We start from the raw sequence: 19,223 nt of genomic DNA, 5'->3' as shown, positions 1-19,223 counted from the left end.
TCATTAACACAAACAGGTTGCTCTGATGCCATCACTGGCATGAAGGTGTGATATAAAAGCACATAATTTTTCCTGTGAATAGGGAGCTGCCCTGTCTGCCACAATCACAGAATTTGGCAAAAGCAGAAAGGATAAGAAAATAAGAATCTATTCCTGTCAAAAATAAACAAAGCATGAAAAAAATATATACCAAAAAAACCTCCCTTCAATTGAAGTAATTGAAAGTGAAAAAGCAGTAGACAGCAGAGCTCAATGAGTTTGGCTGAGACAAAAGTTATTTACAGCAAGGTCTGGCCTCTCACTGCCACCATGTAATTCCAGGCAATTGCACTTTCAAATAGATCTTTTTGGAAAAAATCAACAGTGGCTTTGCTTTCAATCTAGTGGAAAATGAAGTCCTGTGAATGTGTTACATAAACCCACAGCAGAAGGAGCACTGCACACACGCAAGTGTACTGGTGGGTTGATGCCCTCGGGCTCAGTGATGAACTCCGCAGGGCTCTGTTCACATCTCTCCCAGCTCTCTCCTTACAAGCTAGCATGCTGAGTCTCACATAATTCAAAAGCACCCCACTGATGCATCAGATTCTGCTGCAGTGACAGCCTTCCACAGGCAAAGTCCTGGTACCTACAATAGTTCTGTCTACTGAGGTGTAAGGAGAAGTGCCATCACCAAGACTCAAAGCTATGACCTCCTGAGCAAGACCCTTGGGCACTGATCCTATGAGCAGCTGTATGAGGCATTTCTACCTGCCTCCAAAGGATTGTTTCAAATTTACTACTGACCATGTCCCACAGACACTTTTAGCCAAAAACAGTGTATGCCCATATGTCCACTGAGCTGCTTCCTGAGCCTGCAGTGATCAGTACCATTCTGATCAATGTATCTGCAGCTCTATACTTCTCGGGAAGTTCTGTTCCACTAGTGCTTTGTTAAATGACAGCTTTTGAATGTTAACTTCATTAACAGCACATAGAAAACTGTAGGAAACCGTCCCTGAAACAATTAATCGAGAAATTCCACTTCAGAATAGCTTTACAAGAGTGACTATCAAAAGCAAAACTACTAAATTACTGTTAAATGCGTACATCTGACTTCACGGAGAGAGGACTGGAGGTTTGGGTTACCTTCAGATGCCAACATCATGAAGACTACATTGGCAGAGCAGTCAAACTCCAAATACTCCCCACACCAAGCTGCTCCTGAGCTTCATCCTCTCCCCAAATCACACACAGTGCTAGTCCACAAACCCATTTCAGGCAAAGTCCAGGAAGAAACACAACATAGCTTTCTCAGGGCAAGACAGAGCTATGGAAATTAAAAGGTAATGCTGGACTTTGAAACCTCTCCAACCAGATCAGATACCATAGCATTTCAAACGTATTAAAAGGAAAAGGTTTATTGCCAATGCATATTCAAACAGGAAGACGTGTTAACTAGCATATTCCTTGGTTCAAGAAACTGGGGGAAAAAGAAAAAAGATAAGCCTAGAACCAGTAATTCTAAATAAAAGTTGGGATTGAGACAGATATAATAATTCTTGTTGTTTTAAAAATATTTGAACACAGATTTCAAAACTTTTACCTGCATCAGCTCAGAGTCCACAAAGCACATCCATACCACACACACCCAAACAACCCAGCCCACAGAACCCTCCCTCCCATACTTTTCAGCAAATATTAAAACAAAACACTGCAACCAACAATTATGGTATGCAAGAACAGACAGACCCTTGCCATCTTAACGTAGAGAAGAGGTAAAAGGGAGCCTCTTAAAATTTCACGAAACAAACCATGCCCATTTTCACAGTGGAAGGCCATCAACAAAGCTTGACAATCTGACTGGAAGAAACTGATTTTTCTCATCCCAAATCTGATAACTGTTTTAATCCTGACATTGTGAGCAGGATATGCAATCAGGCATTGGGGATAACACAGTGACAATAGGAGCCCAATACGCCAAGAGCAGCCTGCAGACTATCTCTACCTGAATCTAATCCACAACGCCCCAGAGAAAGATGAAAGAATTAACAGTCAGAAGCCTATATACAGAAAGGTAGAAAACGTTCTCTGCCCTAGACAATTGGACCAGTAATAAAGCTCCTTTACAGGCTCAAACATAGATCTATTAACTACAAAGCATTAGAAACCTTTTCCACTCCTCTCCAGTACTGACAAAGGTAACTGCAAAGCATCTGCAAGCAGGTACAGCACCCATATTCTGGCTATTTTTGCTGAGAGAGTAGAAAACAAAATAATTCAATATAAGGAAGTAAATGCAAAAGGAGTTTCAAGAGACAGAAAATTCAGAAGCCTCTACTATGGAAAAAGAAATTAAAAATAAAATGAACGACGCCAGCAACTCCACAATCAATTTAGACTTGCCCGCTATTTCAATGTCATATAACACAGTCACTTAAGATTCCACAGAAACAGTTCAGAGAATACAGGATCTTCTCCAGAAGTATGCGTCTACCTCTGCCACATATGCATCAGGGAATGCACTTCTATTATTTTGGTTTATTTATATATCCATTTCTAAGCTCTGTAAAGCATAAGACCTGACACACATAACCTAGTCTTTCCTGACAACACCCACTAAACAACTTCCCTATCCAGGAGGGATTAAATATGCTACTAATCAGATTACAAAGAAATAGGGGGTTCTAAAGAGTCCTTCTTCTCCCACCCTGAGCTTCCTACAGGTAGAAACAAACCAAGAGCAGTATACACTCTACATGCATTTATCCTCCCAGAACACAAACAGCTTCAGTTCATTAATTGGCACACAGCCTGCATTTTGTGAGATTTACCAAAAACACCAACAGAATAACAGTGGGAAGCTGACACTATAAAACAAACGAGATCAGAGCCCTTTCAGGAGCAACAGCAGGGAAGCAAGCCAGGCTCCCTGAGACAGCCATAACTCTCCACAGCCTTTGTCTATGCAGGTCCCTGACCCGCTTCCCCTGCTCTCCCCAGCAGATCTGACACTCTGCATCCCAAGCCCCCATCACAGCCCCAGGCCCCAGCAGCATGACACTCCCTCAGGGAGCAGCTTGCAGCCTTATCTTCAGAGCCACGCAACATCCCGGGTTTGTGCACAAGGAGATAACATCCTCCTGCAGCTAAAGGGCACCCCTTTGAATCTTTCATTGGAATACCCTCAAAATTGCCTTTCAGAGAAGGTATTTTAAGAGGAATGGATTTAAAATACAATTGGTGGCCACGAACTGAAGCTCTACATCACTGGGCAAGCAGGGAAGCACTCTTCCATGCTGCTGCCTTAGTGCCAGCAGCATGGAATAGTGCTTCCCTGCTGCTGCCTTAGTGCCACCCGAACAAAGACACAGAGACTCTTCACATAATAATATGCTTCTTAGAATACCTCACATGACTATTTCTAGAAGTAAAAGGTGCAGCAAAGTAATTATCTGATGCATCATCATGGACAGGGGACCAACCTTCTGTCCCAGATAGCAATAAAGCCGTAAGATTTGGAGCACTAACAAGATCCAAATGATTGGTTTGTACAGCAAGTTATGTGAGCCTCCAATAACGTCAACTTAAAACAAGCAAGAGCAGCAACAAACAGCATACTATTTTTAGGAATTTCTGCTAAGTGGATTCAAAGAGTTATAAATTAGAAGGCTAGAAATCAAATAAAGAGTGCTCACCCTGCCCTTCTTTCTCCCTGTTCTCTAAATGAATGTCCAGAGATACTGCCTGAATATGTTTGCATTTTGTTCAGTGTCCAGATCCAAGCCCCAGATAATCACCGTACTTAGTGATTTTACTGAAAGCTTTAAACCATAATGGCCTGAATCACCAGAGTATTACTTCAGCAATGCCAATGCGACTTCAGTGCTTTTAGCTGTTATGCTAGTGGAAAACTAGAGTGATGTGACAGCAGAACTGAATGGCCTAAGTGTCTTACACAACTCTGATCTCTGTTCTAGGGATCTCTGTTCTAGCGAAGGGGATACAGAAACAGAAGAATGCAGGGAAATGCTACACTACTGCTACCAGCCGACCTGCCTGGAAAGCAGTCTCTTATAACCTCAGCACCAGCATCCACATCAGGTACTGATGGTTTATACCAGAGAAAAACCCTGGAAACAATCAGAAATTCCCCTGAGGTCCAGTCTACACTAACAGCGCTGCTGAGACAACCACAATCTCATCTCACCCTGCTACTTTCATCACTGTAACATACCCAGATATACATTATGTGTTCTGGCACTCAACTTCACAATCAAACAAGACTCTCCATAAACTATGGTTATAGCAGTACCTGAGCAGTATTTTTGCTTAGGCTGACAATTTGCTTGTTTCTGGCTAGACACACTCATAGATCCTGTTATGATGTGAGGTCATGGCACAGGAATATTTCTCTATCTTTTCAGCAGGACAAAGGCTAGAAACCGTTTTGTGTGATCCTCAAGTTTGTTGGTGCAGTGAGCATAAGGACGGGTTACTTCACTTAGCAAGAACAGTTCTGGATTCCATAAATCTACCAGATAACAGTGGCAAAAGGAAGAACATGGAGATCAAAAGATGAAGAAATAACATAAATATTAATTTGGTTCCAGCTGTCAAGTATCAGAGGACTGTACAAGTATTTGCTACACTATATCCAGAATCATTTTAAAGAGTAGTAGCAGTGGGATTTCTCTTCTTTCCCTCAGAAAACTTTAACAAAGTTAAGAAATATGATGATAATCTTTTCCACATCAAATTCTACGCTGCTAGATTTCACTTTGCAGTGCATCACAGAATGGCTTAGGTTGGAGAGGACCTTAAAGATCACTATCTCTATTTTCCTATCACTATCAAACCATTTAAATGCCAGTTGACCTCTTATTCTTACACTCCCTTAAAGTACTGGAAGGCCACAATGAGGTCTGCTTAGAGCCTTCTCTACTCCAACCTACACAAGCCCAACTCCCTCAACCTTTCTTCACAGGAGAGGTGCCTCAAGCACTTTGATCATCTTTGTGGCCCTCCTCTAGACCCAGTGGAACAGCTTCACACCCTTCTTGTGCTGGGTGCCCCAAGGCAGGACAAAATACTCCAGATGGGACCCTACAAGGGCAGAGTAGAGGGGGACAACTCATTCCTAATACCATCCATCTTGTGATGCAGCCCAGGATGTCATTAGCCTTCTGGGCTGCAAGAGCATACTGCTGACTCTCATCCAGTCGTCCAGCTTTCTGTCCATCAGGACTCCCACATCCTTTTTGGTCAGGGCTGCTCTCAATGAGTTATTCTCTCAGTTTATACTCATACCTGGGATTGCCTCAACCCACCCAAGTAGGACACTTTGCACTTATTAAGTGCAAATACTTATTAAACCTCATTAGAATCTCATGTGCCCACTTTCTCAGTATGTCCAGGTCGCTCTGGATGGTGCTTCTTCCATGAACATATGAATGGATGCATAGTGCCTCTACATCCCTTGAAGAAACTGAGTAACTGCTATTGTGAGTGAGCTTGTATTTTTCATACAGTTACTACTCTCTAAGGAAAGCAGTTGCAGAGTAATCCCCCAAACATTTTAAAGCATTAACTATTTTTTTCTAAATACAGAACTTATCCTCTAAAAATCAGAATCCATGTACCTATATTTGCAAAAAACATATGCCAGGAGTACAGGGTACATACACTCTCGAAACCACAATGTCTCCTGCTGCTTTGAGCTTTAAGTTATCCACCAATAAAAAACATAGCTACTTCAGCTCACACTCATAAAAAGCCTGAAAAATAACAGATTGAAAGTACATTCTCAGAACAAGAGAGTTAATTTCAATGAATCCGGTGTACTTTTATAAAATCCTAACTCCAGTATTATAACCACATTTCAGTTTAAATAATAAAGCTACAATTGATTTTTCCATAGCACGTCACTTGTATATATTCATCCCTCTTTCATTTTATGTAAAAAGCTACAATAAATAAATCAGACGATAAACCACACAAGTAATTACACAGATTCCTCAATTTGGTCTGTAAGATTTGTTGAGTACTTTGAATAGGTACATGAGATGAGCTGCAAGTTATTTGTTCACTTTTACATTCATGGTTTGTAGTTTTCTGTCCCCGGTATTCTCTCAGAATTCTTTGCACCCTACATTGCTTTACACCTTGCAACACATTTGTTAAGTACAGCATCTTGCTCTCATGACTCCCACGTCCCATACAGAAGTCAACTGACTGCAGGCTCAGCCAGCAGAATTGCTTGGGCAATGGAAAACTGCCTATGTCAGTGTATTCTGTAGAACTCATGCATATTTCTCTCTAGGATACTGGTTTTGTTAGCAGTTCTACTATGTGCATCAGCAGGCAGGCAAACTGAATGCTTGAGATTTTACTGCTTATGAGGAAATGAAATGGAATGACTCAGATGGGCCACAGATCTGAAAGCAAGAATTCCCACTAAAGGCACTAAGGATTTCACCTCCTATACTGAAAAATCATGAGCTGTTTATCATTACATTTCATGCACCAAATAGACACCGTGTAAAGTAGCTGTGAATATAGATTGTCTAGATAATCACAAATTAGCTTAATTGTTCCCATCATCCTTCCTCATCATTCATTTCACACTTGCCTGCATACAGTTGAACCTTGGTTTTCATTATGAGGCACCAAGGGCATTGGTCTCCATTTTCATTTCTATCCTTCCATAATTAGTAGTTTAGGAGCATAGGCGCCAGCCTCTGTGGAGTTTTCTGGTTGTTGGCACTATACTGTTTAGGTTAACTGGAACAGATACACATTTTAACATTGACTTCCAGAATTTACACAGGGCTTTACTTCTACCTTGGAATAAAATTTCATCCCACAGAAACACAAAATTGTAGTCCTTGAGCTCAACCTTGAAAGTTCCCCATCAGAATCTGTATGTACGACAACTGCTGCCTATTTATTATTTCTTAGAAGCTTTGTCTATGCAAAACCAATATCTTTTACCATTACAGACATGATTTAAACAAGATCTGTCAGTCCAAGGATGGAAGAAATCCCAGAAAACTCCTGTCAGCTTGTTTGTTGTCTTTCTATGTATTAATATGTAAATCAGAGACTATTGCATTTAAACATTTTTGAAAAAAACAATTAGGTTTCCAGCACAGCACAACTGCCACAGGAACGTCAAATTTTATTAGAAGAGGAATGAAACAGAACAGACCCAAAGCCCCAATACAAGCAGGTACTGATGAGCTTACAGTTGTATACTGTGGATAGATCTGATGTTGAATTACCATGTGGCTGGCAGAAGCGTTTAGCATATCTGAAAATAAAGCTGCAGTCACCAGCAAAGTTCAGATCAGTACAGTTCTGCCTGGCGAGGTCTGAAAAACTTTTGCTCTATCTTGCTTACTTCTTTTTAAGCACTAGCCTAAAAACATGCCACATACAGCAGACCACATAGTACTAATTTGGGAGCCATTACTGATGAACTAGAGCAAATATCTGAAGAACCAGAGAGGACACGGTGGCTCCAAATACCGACATTCCTTCACAGAACTGTGGATCAATCACTCTACCCTTAAACTTCTGCTACAGATGTTAATAGCTCAGTGGTTTCAAGCCATTAACAAATCTCTCCTCAGAAACAGTCAATGTGAACCTCTGAAGATGTATTCATCAGATCTTCCTACTAACTCACCAGATTTACAGACAGCAAATACTAAAAACAACTTTTCCTTGTTGAATGAAGTTAGATGGACTATTTCTTTCATATGAAGCACAGACTTGCATGAAAGACAAAATAAAATTTAGAACAGAATAGGAAAATGGACCAGCTCACCCAATTCCCTACAAAGAACAGCAATGCTGGAAATACTGGCTACAGCTTCAGATGTTAATGTTCTTGGATGGTTAACCTCCAGAGCTCCTGCTTCTGCAGAAGGAATTGAAAAAAATCCCTAGATGCACTTCCCTTTGAATTAGTTATAAGACAACATGCCCACACAGACACACCTTGCTGCAATAAACCAAACCATTAATTTGGTACCAGTCAGTTCTCTGACCTTAGGCCTTATCAACTGCAATTTCATACTAAAGGTTGTACTTGAGAGGATACCTCTGGAATAGATGGAAAAGTGAAGGCTTTCCCAACATGTTTTTTTAAACATCTTATGAACAACCAAGTTTTTTTGTATGTCTCAGCCATTTTCCAACAGCAGTAATTATTTCTTTTGAAGTTTCAGTCAGATGAGGAATTTATCCATGACTTACATCCATAACTATGCAAGTTGAACTCTAGTGTGTCAAGTGACAAAACAGCAGCTGCAAGCTGAATAAATCCTCCTGCCCACATAATTCTGAAAGCACTTCAGGATCCTTCAAGATGAGAGACATTTAAGAACAATTGTGGTGTGCCCATTAAGGCTTGGTTGCAATGAGTACTGCAATCTTTTCATTTATTCAATAATAGATTGATTTCTTCCCTTGAGCCAATTTTTCCCAGTGCCTGGGCCTACCTCTGACTTCCTTTCTTAATGCAACAGTAAAAGATTAAAATGCTCTCAGTGCTCAGCTCCCAAGCACATGAGTTCTCTGAGGGCTGGACTTTAACTGGTTATCATTTGGTTCAATTAAATGACTTAAAATAAATAATATATATAAAAAAAAAAGAACAACAAACAAACAACAACAACAAAAACCAACAAGTGTTTAACTGTGGTGGACACTTGACACTGTACTTGCCCAGATCAGCTTCCACAAGTAAACTTCACACTTCTTTTAATACCTCAGGATTCTGATGGTGAGCAGAGGTTAATCTAGTAGCTATTGTAAAATGAGAATTTGTTAAGCAACACACAGCAAAAGAACAGGATATTATCAGCCCACCTTGTTTTAACACATGAAAGAATTCTAAAACACAGAAGAGATTGAATACAGCAGAGGAATAATTTTTTTCTCCTCCTCTCCATCTCAGTTTTGCCTTAATTTCCTATCTCTTAAACAGTCCCTCGTTTGTCCTCATACCTAAGTGAATAAGGCATCTCTTTTCCTGCAAAGTGTTCTCACTGTCCAGATAATGTTCACAAGAGATGGAGACTGTGGGACAACTTACAGATAGAAGGTGGGCACAGTATTATCCTGTTTCTAAAAAACACAAAACACATCAACCTCACAGCAAGCAGCAACATTTCTGCTTTAGTGCAGGAGAGCAACATTAATGGCCCAACTACTGGCACACAAACATCTCCAAAAATCAGTAAGGGCCTGCTATGCAAATAAGCTCTCTTTTCCATTCACTTTCAAACAGCAGTACTACTGGGGTGTTGTACAGACAGCTGGCTTTTTTGGCCACCAGAAGTAAATATATACATAAGTTACTTACAGAAGTAGTCCCTTAAAATATGTTCTGGGAGTGATTTAAAAGAGCTGCAATGTACCTCCCCTTGAATACATACATAACATAGAATTTCTGGAGGAACAAGAGGGACTAAGTAATTCCCTCTGAAAGCCCTGATCATTGTGGTTTGCCTAGCTGAATTACTGATGCCTTAGAATAACGGGAGTTCAGATGCTTTATTCCTCTACACATAGCTTAAACATGCATATATTTCTCCAGTGAGCTACTTTAAAAAAATAATCCAAACCACAGTTCCCACTCTGCATCCCTGTTCTCTCTTGAATGATACTCTCCCACAAGCACAGACTTGACCAGGCAGCTAGCCCAGCTCCATGAAATATTTTCTAGCTCCACATGAGTACAGATACTGGCAGACTACAGAGATGCTTATTCTTTATCTGGGCTCTTCCTGGTGGGATATCACTAGATATAGCCACTGAATGTACCGGAATGTGGTGGAGTCCTAAATTAGCTCTGAACTGGATGAGATCTATGCATGGCACAGCACAAAATCTTGTGGAAATAAACTGAGACTGGAAATTAGACCACAGCATTGTTTGTCTTACACCTGAGCTACACATCTTGTCCTTCAGAGGAGTCAGCTAGCTGTGTTTGCATGGATGTGGCTTACATTTCCTCCAAGTCCATAACTAGTTTGGTGGTTGTGTCTCTGCCTGACCTTTGTCCTTTGAGCATGACATATGCCTTCAAGGATAACTGATTCACTGAATCAGTTTATTCTCCCTGCAGATCAGCACCTCTTTGCATTTATATTACCTGAGCACACAAGTCAGTGTTCCAGCTCATAGAAAAGGAATACTCCAAAATGTTTAACTGAGCTCTTCAAACATTTATACCCATGCAAATAAACTTAGAAGACTTATTTGAACACTCATTCCATGCTCACAGTACCAGCCTTCTTTGGTCTACTTCCTTGGAAATTACCAACTAAATCATCTGATGCTAAAACCAGTTAAGCGACTGTGTTTCCCTTCAGGAATTAATCTTTATTAAGAGAACTCATGGCTTGCAAAGGTGCTAGGTTGTTGGTCTTTTTCCTTTCTTTTTAATATTTAATACTTAAATTTTGCTGTACACAGTTTAATACTATTACATCTCTTTGCATTCTTCCGAGCTTTCAGAAAACTCACTGAAATATCCCTTTTGCAGTATTTCCCCTTCTTCACTCACAGCACCCATCAGCTCCATATGCTGTGGTGATCCGGTTAAAGGAAACAAGTTCCTGGAGTGCAGAGCAGTACCATACCCTTTCTATTCATACCCCCCCTCCTCCAAAAAAAGAAGATGGCTCACTTGTAAAGGTCTGGGCTAAAATCCATCCACAGGCAGTCAAAACTGATTTCTTCTTCTATTGTCACTGTAAATAAGAAACTGGCAGTATCACACAAAGGACTCAGAAGACTGAACTAACACAAGGCTCTCTTCTTCCCAGAAGCCACGCCACAGGGAGAGACATAAAAGAGGACACAAAACATTCATTCTCTGTGCCAGGTGATGATCCAATTCATCTCACAAGTAGTTTAAATGAATCAGGTTTGGGGATGACAGTAGCCGTAGCCGCAGAGACACACACACTCCATCCAAACCCCCCCTTACACCTCTCTCTGTAAAATTCAAATTTTGCCTAGCTGTACAGAGCTTTCACATCCTCACTGCTCTCAGAGATGGAGCAGCAGAGGAAGACTGATCCTCCATGTAACACTTGCCTCATCACATTAGCAGAAGCAGAACTCAGTCCCTACAGGAATGTAGTTTCCTCCCTCCCCACCGGGAGGATTAACACTTTTGCTCTCTACAAGCAACTGCTTGTCTTGCAACTCTAAAATAAGCACCTTTGAGGAGCCTACAGGATACACAGCGCCTGCGGTTCCCTGCTCTCCTGTCAAGCTCTTAGAGTGATACAAACTGTCAGAGGAGGGAGCAACCTCAGTGCTCTCTACAGAGAGAGAACGCTTTCTGCAACTGTTTCTAAAAGCAAATGCCATTGGGCCTAGGGGAAAGCAGAGACAGGCACGTGTCTGTACATACACAGAGGATGTCTCATTCTTTTCAGCTTCTCCCACACAAGCTTACTGACCTCCTACAGTATTAATGAATTCCTCTGTCACCTCCTTGCTCTGACATCTGCTCAGGAGAACGGATGAGTAAGCAGGTAATCCAATTGGGCAGCAACAAAGCAATGAGCCAATTCCCTTATATTACCCTACCAAACTGCCTGTCCCTAGTGGCTCATAACTCCCAGGAGAAGGCTTTGGGTTTCCTGCTTTGAGGGTGACTTAAGAGACCTTCTCTCACCCCCACCTTATTTTACTGACCAGCAGGATAGTCTGACTTCTGTGGTTTCCCAAGACCTCAACAGTGAGAAAACAAAACCAAAGCCTTAGCTTCCATTCATCTCCTCCTTTTTTATAAAGCAAATTAAATATAAACAATTACTTCCTCACCAAGTCAAATCAGATCAGACAGATCGAAAAAAGTTCAAGGACCATAGAAACAAATTAGATCCAAATTAAACACTTTCAGTAAAACAAATTCTCAGGTGCCTTTCAGAAAGCTAAAACAGGCACAAAAACCAGAAATTGGGAATAAAGGACAGAAAACATCCAGTCCATGTCAAGGTTTAGAGAGAACTGCTCCATACACACTGCTTTATGCAGGCTTGATTATAAATACTTTAAGCAATAAAAATTCTATCAGTCTCCTTCCAAGATGTATTTAGATGAAATTGATCTAAGAGCTAAGACATTTCTCCTTGATATTCAGATGAATTCTTCTCTGTTCAGACACTCTTGTTACCAATACTTCGCTTTCAATTGAGCTAAAAATAATCACTTTCCTCTCTAGTTTATGCACTTCTCAGTGTTCCTCTATTTGCCTTCCTGAGTTTTACAGGCATTCAGTCAAGAACCTCATGGTAGAAAGGTGGAGTTGTTTTCCCCTTACTCTGCCATCTCCCATTCACACCTTATCACTAAAGAATCTGCTGAAAAAGAAGCATTCAAGACTTTCAAGGAAAACAGCAACAATGTAGTCTTTTTTGTTCACCATGGGAATGTGTTCATCTCTGCTCAGCTCAAAATAGTATCTGACAAGAGTGAATCACACAGGTTCTGAAAAACTCACAAGAAAAAAGCCAAGAAATCTATAGCTGCCTCCCTCAATCTCATTCTCTGCCTGCCTTCTTATTGACTCCTGCTGCCTGCATCAAGAACTCATAGCTAACTATCTTCCTTCTGCAGAAAGGTACCAACCAAAATAAAAGAGAGGAGTGAGGAGAAGGCAGCAAGGGCCTCTCACAACATCTCTCTCTGGGAGTTCAATAAGGAATGAACAAGATGATTCTCTCACTTCCACCAGAAAACACAGCAGCCAACTCATATTAATAAATAACTGAACAGATTTTACCTCAATTATAAAAATAATCCAAATACCTTCACTAGCCAAGTCCTTATGGGAAAGGGAGAAGGAAAATATAATAAAAACTTCACTCTGGAATTGGCAGCACCCAAAGTTCGTGAACTGAAGCCGATGCCTTCCCTAACCCTGAGAATAAAGAGACAACATTGCAAAGTTTACACACCTAACATACTGTCAGCCTTCAGTGTCTGGGTACAGAAGTTAAATAATACCTAAATACCTACTTTCGAACAGATAAATAATCTCCATTCTTCTGTTAACTTACATTTTCAATTACTTTTTGTCAACTACTTTTCCTGATCCAGTCTTTCCTCTATTTCCTTGATGTAAAAATTAGGGAATTACACTTACTGACACTGCTTTTTTGTTGGTTTTTTTTTTTTGGTTTTTTTTTTTTTTTTTTTTGGGGGGGGGGGGGGGGGGGGGGGGTTTTTTTTATTATAGGTTCTTAGGCACTGTAGTTCTAGAGAAAATAGATAAGAAATAGTAGAATTACTGTGGGAAGACAGGGTGTTTTTTTTGTTTTTAAATAAATATAACTAAACAAAGCAACCCAGAGGTGAGATGCCAGCTGCATTTTCATGAATAGGGATTGAAACCTGAAAGAGCAAAAACACGCTGAAAAGACTATACCTATTAATTCCAACTATTTAGCTTAGTCCATTTATTTTCCAGTCAGCAGGAAAAGTTCTCATCAAGCTTTTTACATTTTTTTCCCTTTCCTTCCCCTGACTCCTTCTGTATTCTCATGCTTAAGACCTTGCTCCTTCTGGAGGATCCTATGTTGTTGAAAAGTTGTTCTAGATTTGCAAAGGAAAACCATTAGAAAAGCATCAGGCATCAGCTTTTATGTGTACATATACACATGTTTATATATACATATGTATGTCTTTCTCCACCTAATAGTGGATGTGAAAACACACAAGCAGTAATCTATGGAATGACAATATATTTTTATGTATATGAATATAAACACACATATAGATGCGTAAAGAACTTAGTACCAATCAAAATAAGAGTTTTTTAAAGCTGCAGGAGAAAGCAGTGATGCAAACAGCCTTCTGGGGAGTGCAGTTTTAGCCAAGGTGGAGAAGCCATGTGCTGTGCACACAGCAGTTCTGGTCCTCTGCTGCAGAACACTGTACTCCCAGTCCTGTCTGTGCCCAGAATCTCTGCTCTGTGCAAACCAAGCCACAACAGGGACAGGGCTCATGCACACCCTGGCCTTGATCCATCATAGTCAGCAAGCTCCAGCAGTCACATCCCAGCATGAATGCTGTAAAGCATCTCCACATCTCCAGGTTTATGATTCAAAAGCCCGAGAGGATTAAGAGGGAAAAAAAAATGCAAGAAAATAAATAAAGCAAATGTTAGAAATTATTAGAAAAGGATTCCTGCCAAAAACTGTGAGTGTTATTATGCCACTGGATTTATTTTTAAATCAAAAAGATGAAATACAAACACTCAGAACTGTAGTACTACAAAACTGTTTGATCATACTGATTTTAAACTCAGCCAATATATCACTATGAAAGAAAAACAAACAGACATAGGACTATAATGATAAATTTGTTCAGATTTCCCAAGTGACAGAAGGCAGGCTAAAAGTAACATTTCTTAGAGAGCGTGCTTGAAAGCCATTCAAAAAGTCTTATAAAATTTTTAAATTTAAAATGCACAAAGAAATATATCTCTCAAGGAGGTTTAAGAAATAAACACTTTGTTCTATTTTTGACAACTTAAAAGTCTCTGGCTTATTAACATTGCAGTGGGTTTTTGAAGTTACATGTTTACTTCCAGTTACATACCAAACACGTCAACTAATTATCCTTTCAAGCTTGGTTTTATTACATATATATGAAGTCTTGCATGGTACCAGCACCGCAGACATTGCCAAACATCTACACTTCCCCTCAAAACAAGCAGTTTGCCTGAAAAGCCCGCACAAACAGGCTGCACGCAACTCTTCTGTAGACATCATAATGAGGTTATGTAATCTGGGTTTTGCTGTGTCATGACACACTTTTCTCCATGCAGAGAAAATTCTAGAAGAGAACCTAAGCTTCAAAGAGCATCTTTGCCCCCAAAAGGCCTATTAATAGTGGGAAATCATTATAAATCTTTCTAAAGAGAAGGGCTGAAATTCCACTGCTGAGGTTGCTTGAGGCAGCATTGGAAAGCCACCTCCACAAACTGGGCATAACTGGGTGAATGGCAAGCTCAGCCTCAATAAGTGTCTTCTGTTGTTCATGGTCTACAGCTATCTGAAGTATTTATCTTTCCGCTGAGGAGCACAGGGGAGGGAAAAATCTTTTTTGGATAGAGATCCATCCTGAGCAGCACACTGTAGTCAAACTAAGTCCATGAGTCACACCATAGTGCCAAGGGAACTCAGATATGTGGTTACTCTTCCTACTATGACCTTGATTCCATTCACGGAAGAGCAGATGCTCCTGGAAGAAATTGAAAGGTTGGATATGTGGGATGCAGAAGAAATAACCTGTGTAGGTATTTATTGGTTTGGTACACCATCTGATGTACCTATCTGAACTCATCCAATCCTCCAGAATCCATCAGATTTATTACAGAAAGAAAAAGTCATCAACCTAGACACCCAAAGAGCATCTCCTCTGCTAAGCAACCACATTTCAGAGTCCATGCCTGCAAAATCTACCCAGAGGTAATATTTAGTAATACTGAGTCTCAGTACCAGCCAGTCAATTGACTAACAGAAATCTCAGCAGTCAGATCATTTTGCCTGTTTGGAAACAGAAGACAAGAAGGCTACTATTTCTCAGAAGAAAGCCAAAAGTAACGGAGATAAAATACAAGGGTTTCTCATTGTTGTTTTCTAAGTGCAGCTGCCACCAGCCCAAGCATTCCTGTATTACCAGCTGTGCCTTTGCAAGATCGAATACCAATGACAGGATTCAGCAGCAGTCAAATAAGTGGTCAAACCAGCAGCTAATAAACCAGGCAAAAACTCACATAAATCAGGTACTTGATAGAACACATTACAGGAAGATTCAATCAAAAGGTCTCAAGAGTCACCTCAACTACATGATGGATGAAAACAAGCAAACAAGCTCCCTTTCCCAGTCCAACACTGCCTGCTGGATGGCCATTAACTTCCCTACCAGCAGCACGCTGAGGTTAGTTTGTGCTGCTGGTCACCTGCAAATTTCACTGCCTTGCTCTGATGCCACTCTGTTGTCTGATTCTTTAGAAAAAGAACAGCAGGAGTGGTGCTGGACTTGATGATCTCTAGAAGTCCCTTCCAATTCTGCGATTCTGTACCCAGCTCACCACAAAGATTATTGTTCCCTGAGAGACAGTGGCTACTACAGAAAGTTAGGTACCCTTTCCATGGTGTCATGATAGTCTCCTCATAGTGACCAAACAGCCAGCACAGAAAGCATCTAAAGTGGCAGGGTGATTAGAGGTCCCATTCCTAACCTCTAAGTCCAAACCAGAAGAGTTTCACAATGGGATGAAAGTCTCTCACGTCTAGATAGACATCTCTTCATATCTTTCTATATACCAGGACAGGGTTCTGCCACAAATGAGATGGTTCACCACTGGCAGAGGCCTTCAAGTTCTTACCTATTCTACAGGCAGCAGATTTACCAGCATGGCAAAATAATCACCGTGTGCTTTCCATGTGAGCATAGAACACATACCCTCAATTTCCTATGCTTTATGTAAGCTGTGGGCTGCTAGAAACTAATAACTGTGCGTTTTCAGTTTTGTTTGCTTTTAATCCTGATAGAATTTTCTGGTCATGGCTCATAAAGTTCTTTAAATGAGTGTGAAGTAAAATATGCCACAGTCCTAGTGTGTTGTTATGGCAACTGGAATATTCAAAGTTACCAGGAATTAAATATCTATTTGTTAACTTACTTTGCTACTATTTTTTTATTGGAATGTGGTTGCATTCTCTTCCTCCCAACTCACTTTTTGTTTTGATCCCAAAACAGTCAAGAAAGGAGTTTATGACAACTATGAAATCTTCCCTCTGAAAGGATAAGGCAGAGCTGGAGCAAACTTGGTTGTGAAAACACAAGGCTGTTAGTATCCCTATTTTTGTTGATCACAAGACTTTTTCTCACATCGTAACATATGCAGATCCAAACACACATAGTAGCTGAAGCACAGTGAAAGGAGATGGAACTTTTTTGATCTGCTCTAGACTGAACTGGTCAGTGACCTTAAGCAAGATGCTGAGGCCAATATTTCAATTTTTACTGTTATCAGATGGCGTCATTTCATGTTTTAACTTGAACCACATTAGTCCTGATGCTTAAAGGCATCAGTTATCCACATGTTCCAGCAATTGCAGTGGGAGATGCAATTGCTAGGTCCCTGCAAAAAAAACTCCCAAAGCAGACAGATTTGTTGTGTTGCAACAGAGATGTGACTTCATAGATATTTTTAACAATTGTCTTTAATCTCTCTGTGCTTTGGACTCCCACTTTCAGAAGGGCCACTGATACTTACAGTCTTAACTGTACTTACTGAATCCTTAAAGGTGTGGGACCCAGATGTCATCTTCTCCTGTTCATATACTAAACCATATGCCAGAACTAAGAATTGAAATCAGTTCCTACTTAAGAAGGCTCTAACCTCCTATTGCTCCTAAGTCACTCTTCAAATTAAAGTCAAACCAGATGCAATCACAGCAGTATTCAGCTGCTGTTTCAGTTTACCTCCATTTCATCTATTCCTTTATACTTGCTTCATATCTTGAAAAATATCTATGCATTTGATGCATTGCCTTCTTTCTTTTAGAATTTCATTTCTCTTTCCATATACCACATTATATTTTCTTTCACTTTAAATCTATCCCTATCTGGTTCTTCACTAAATCTCTCTTCATGCCAACTTATCCTACTTGCTTATACCAGAGACTCATTCAACCATCATTCTCTGCAACCTGCCATTCCACACAAAGCCTGAGAAATTTATCAAGATCTTATGACTAGGAAACCAAATTTCAATTTGGGACTGTGACCAAAATGATAGACTTGAGTAAAAAGAAAAGAAACACACTTTCCTGAAAATCTCCCCGAGGACACATCAAATTTGTTACTCAAGTGGTTCCCAGGCCCATGAAGAATAAATTGAAAATCAAGTAAGAGTTCCCAAACACTCTGAACTTTGGCCATGACTGAATTACAAGCAGCCAGAGGAAGGCAGATGCTCAAAGTTTTTCCATTTCTGTGGGCCCCACACACAGTCCTCCTTCTGCAGCTGCCACCAAATTAAAACTTTTCATAGCTTGATTCCATTTATTCAGAAATAACAAAACAAACAGGAAAAACAATCTTTAAATGCAGACATATTTCAAAAATCCAATGGACTTTTTAAGCTACAAGCGTTGAGCAACAAACATCATTCTGGCTCTATAAGCTGCCAGTCTTGATTTTATCAAACATAGCTAGCTCGCCTTCTTTAGTTTTTCACGTAGGCAATTCAATACAGGTAGGTAGCCCATTCCTTTCCCTTATCACTCCTATTCAGACAGCACTGCAGAAGCGGTAGACTATCTCATTTTCAGATTCCCTGCACATTCTTTCTCCCATTCTTTCACACTGCAATTCTTTCAAAACTGGATCACCAAATGAATAGTATTTATCTTGAGTGATCTTCCAAAAGAAAGCACAGTGTAGACTCCATCTCCATTAATTATTCTGCTGTGCCATTCTGCACACTGAAAGGTACCTTTTCCTCACTATGCAACAAATTTCACTGCTGAATTTCAAATAGTAGCACTAGTCAATCTACTGGCACAGGCCTTTAAGAGAGGCAGAGTTCCTAAAAATGAAAAATAAAGTAACTCCTTGTTTGCAATCTCTTCACTTTTTAATTGATTATTCATGACCACTAGACTCAGAATACTTACCTACTACAAATCCCACTAAGGAAACAATCAAATTTTGCTAATTATAGTTTTCCTTTTGTTTGTCCATGATTGTGACTAAAGTCATTTCTATGAAGACCAAAGTATAAGGAAAGCATTATCAAGAAGAGATACAAGAGTAGGCTGGAAAGAACAGAAAATGTATATTAGCGAAGAAACTGAACTAAGCTCTGAGAATCTTTTCAAGAGATCTAGTTACACGGTGGTCATTAGCATACATTCCTTTGTTTTGACACTCAGGTCCCAATTATTTCTTACAGCAGAAACTCACAAGGGTTGTTTAGTTACTGTGATTGTAAACTAAGGAGGAAGGAGACAGCTTGTACCATAAATAAATAAATAAATTTCACTCACAATGCAAGCTATCTAGATTCACTTTTCTGGAGCTCATATGGCACCAGGCTACCATCACAGCACTCTTTCCAGTACAAGAAGGCTAACAGCTAAGCATAGACAAGAGGATTGTGCAAGTGCAAGAAGTGCAGGAACATAGTCTGT

At 40.1% G+C, this 19,223-nt stretch overlaps 1 protein-coding gene across 1 annotated transcript in view; it reads right to left on the bottom strand.

Moving 5' to 3' along the window:
* NRXN3 (neurexin 3) overlaps positions 1-19,223 on the bottom strand; it is an 887,537-nt gene that overhangs the window by 751,225 nt on the left and 117,089 nt on the right. The gene's annotated exons all lie outside the window — the stretch shown is intronic.

The sequence above is a fragment of the Coturnix japonica genome, chromosome 5, assembly GCF_001577835.2.
Source record: "Coturnix japonica isolate 7356 chromosome 5, Coturnix japonica 2.1, whole genome shotgun sequence".
NCBI lineage: Eukaryota > Metazoa > Chordata > Aves > Galliformes > Phasianidae > Coturnix > Coturnix japonica.
Note: the sequence above shows the minus strand (reverse complement) of the source record. Positions and strands in the feature narration are given on the sequence as shown.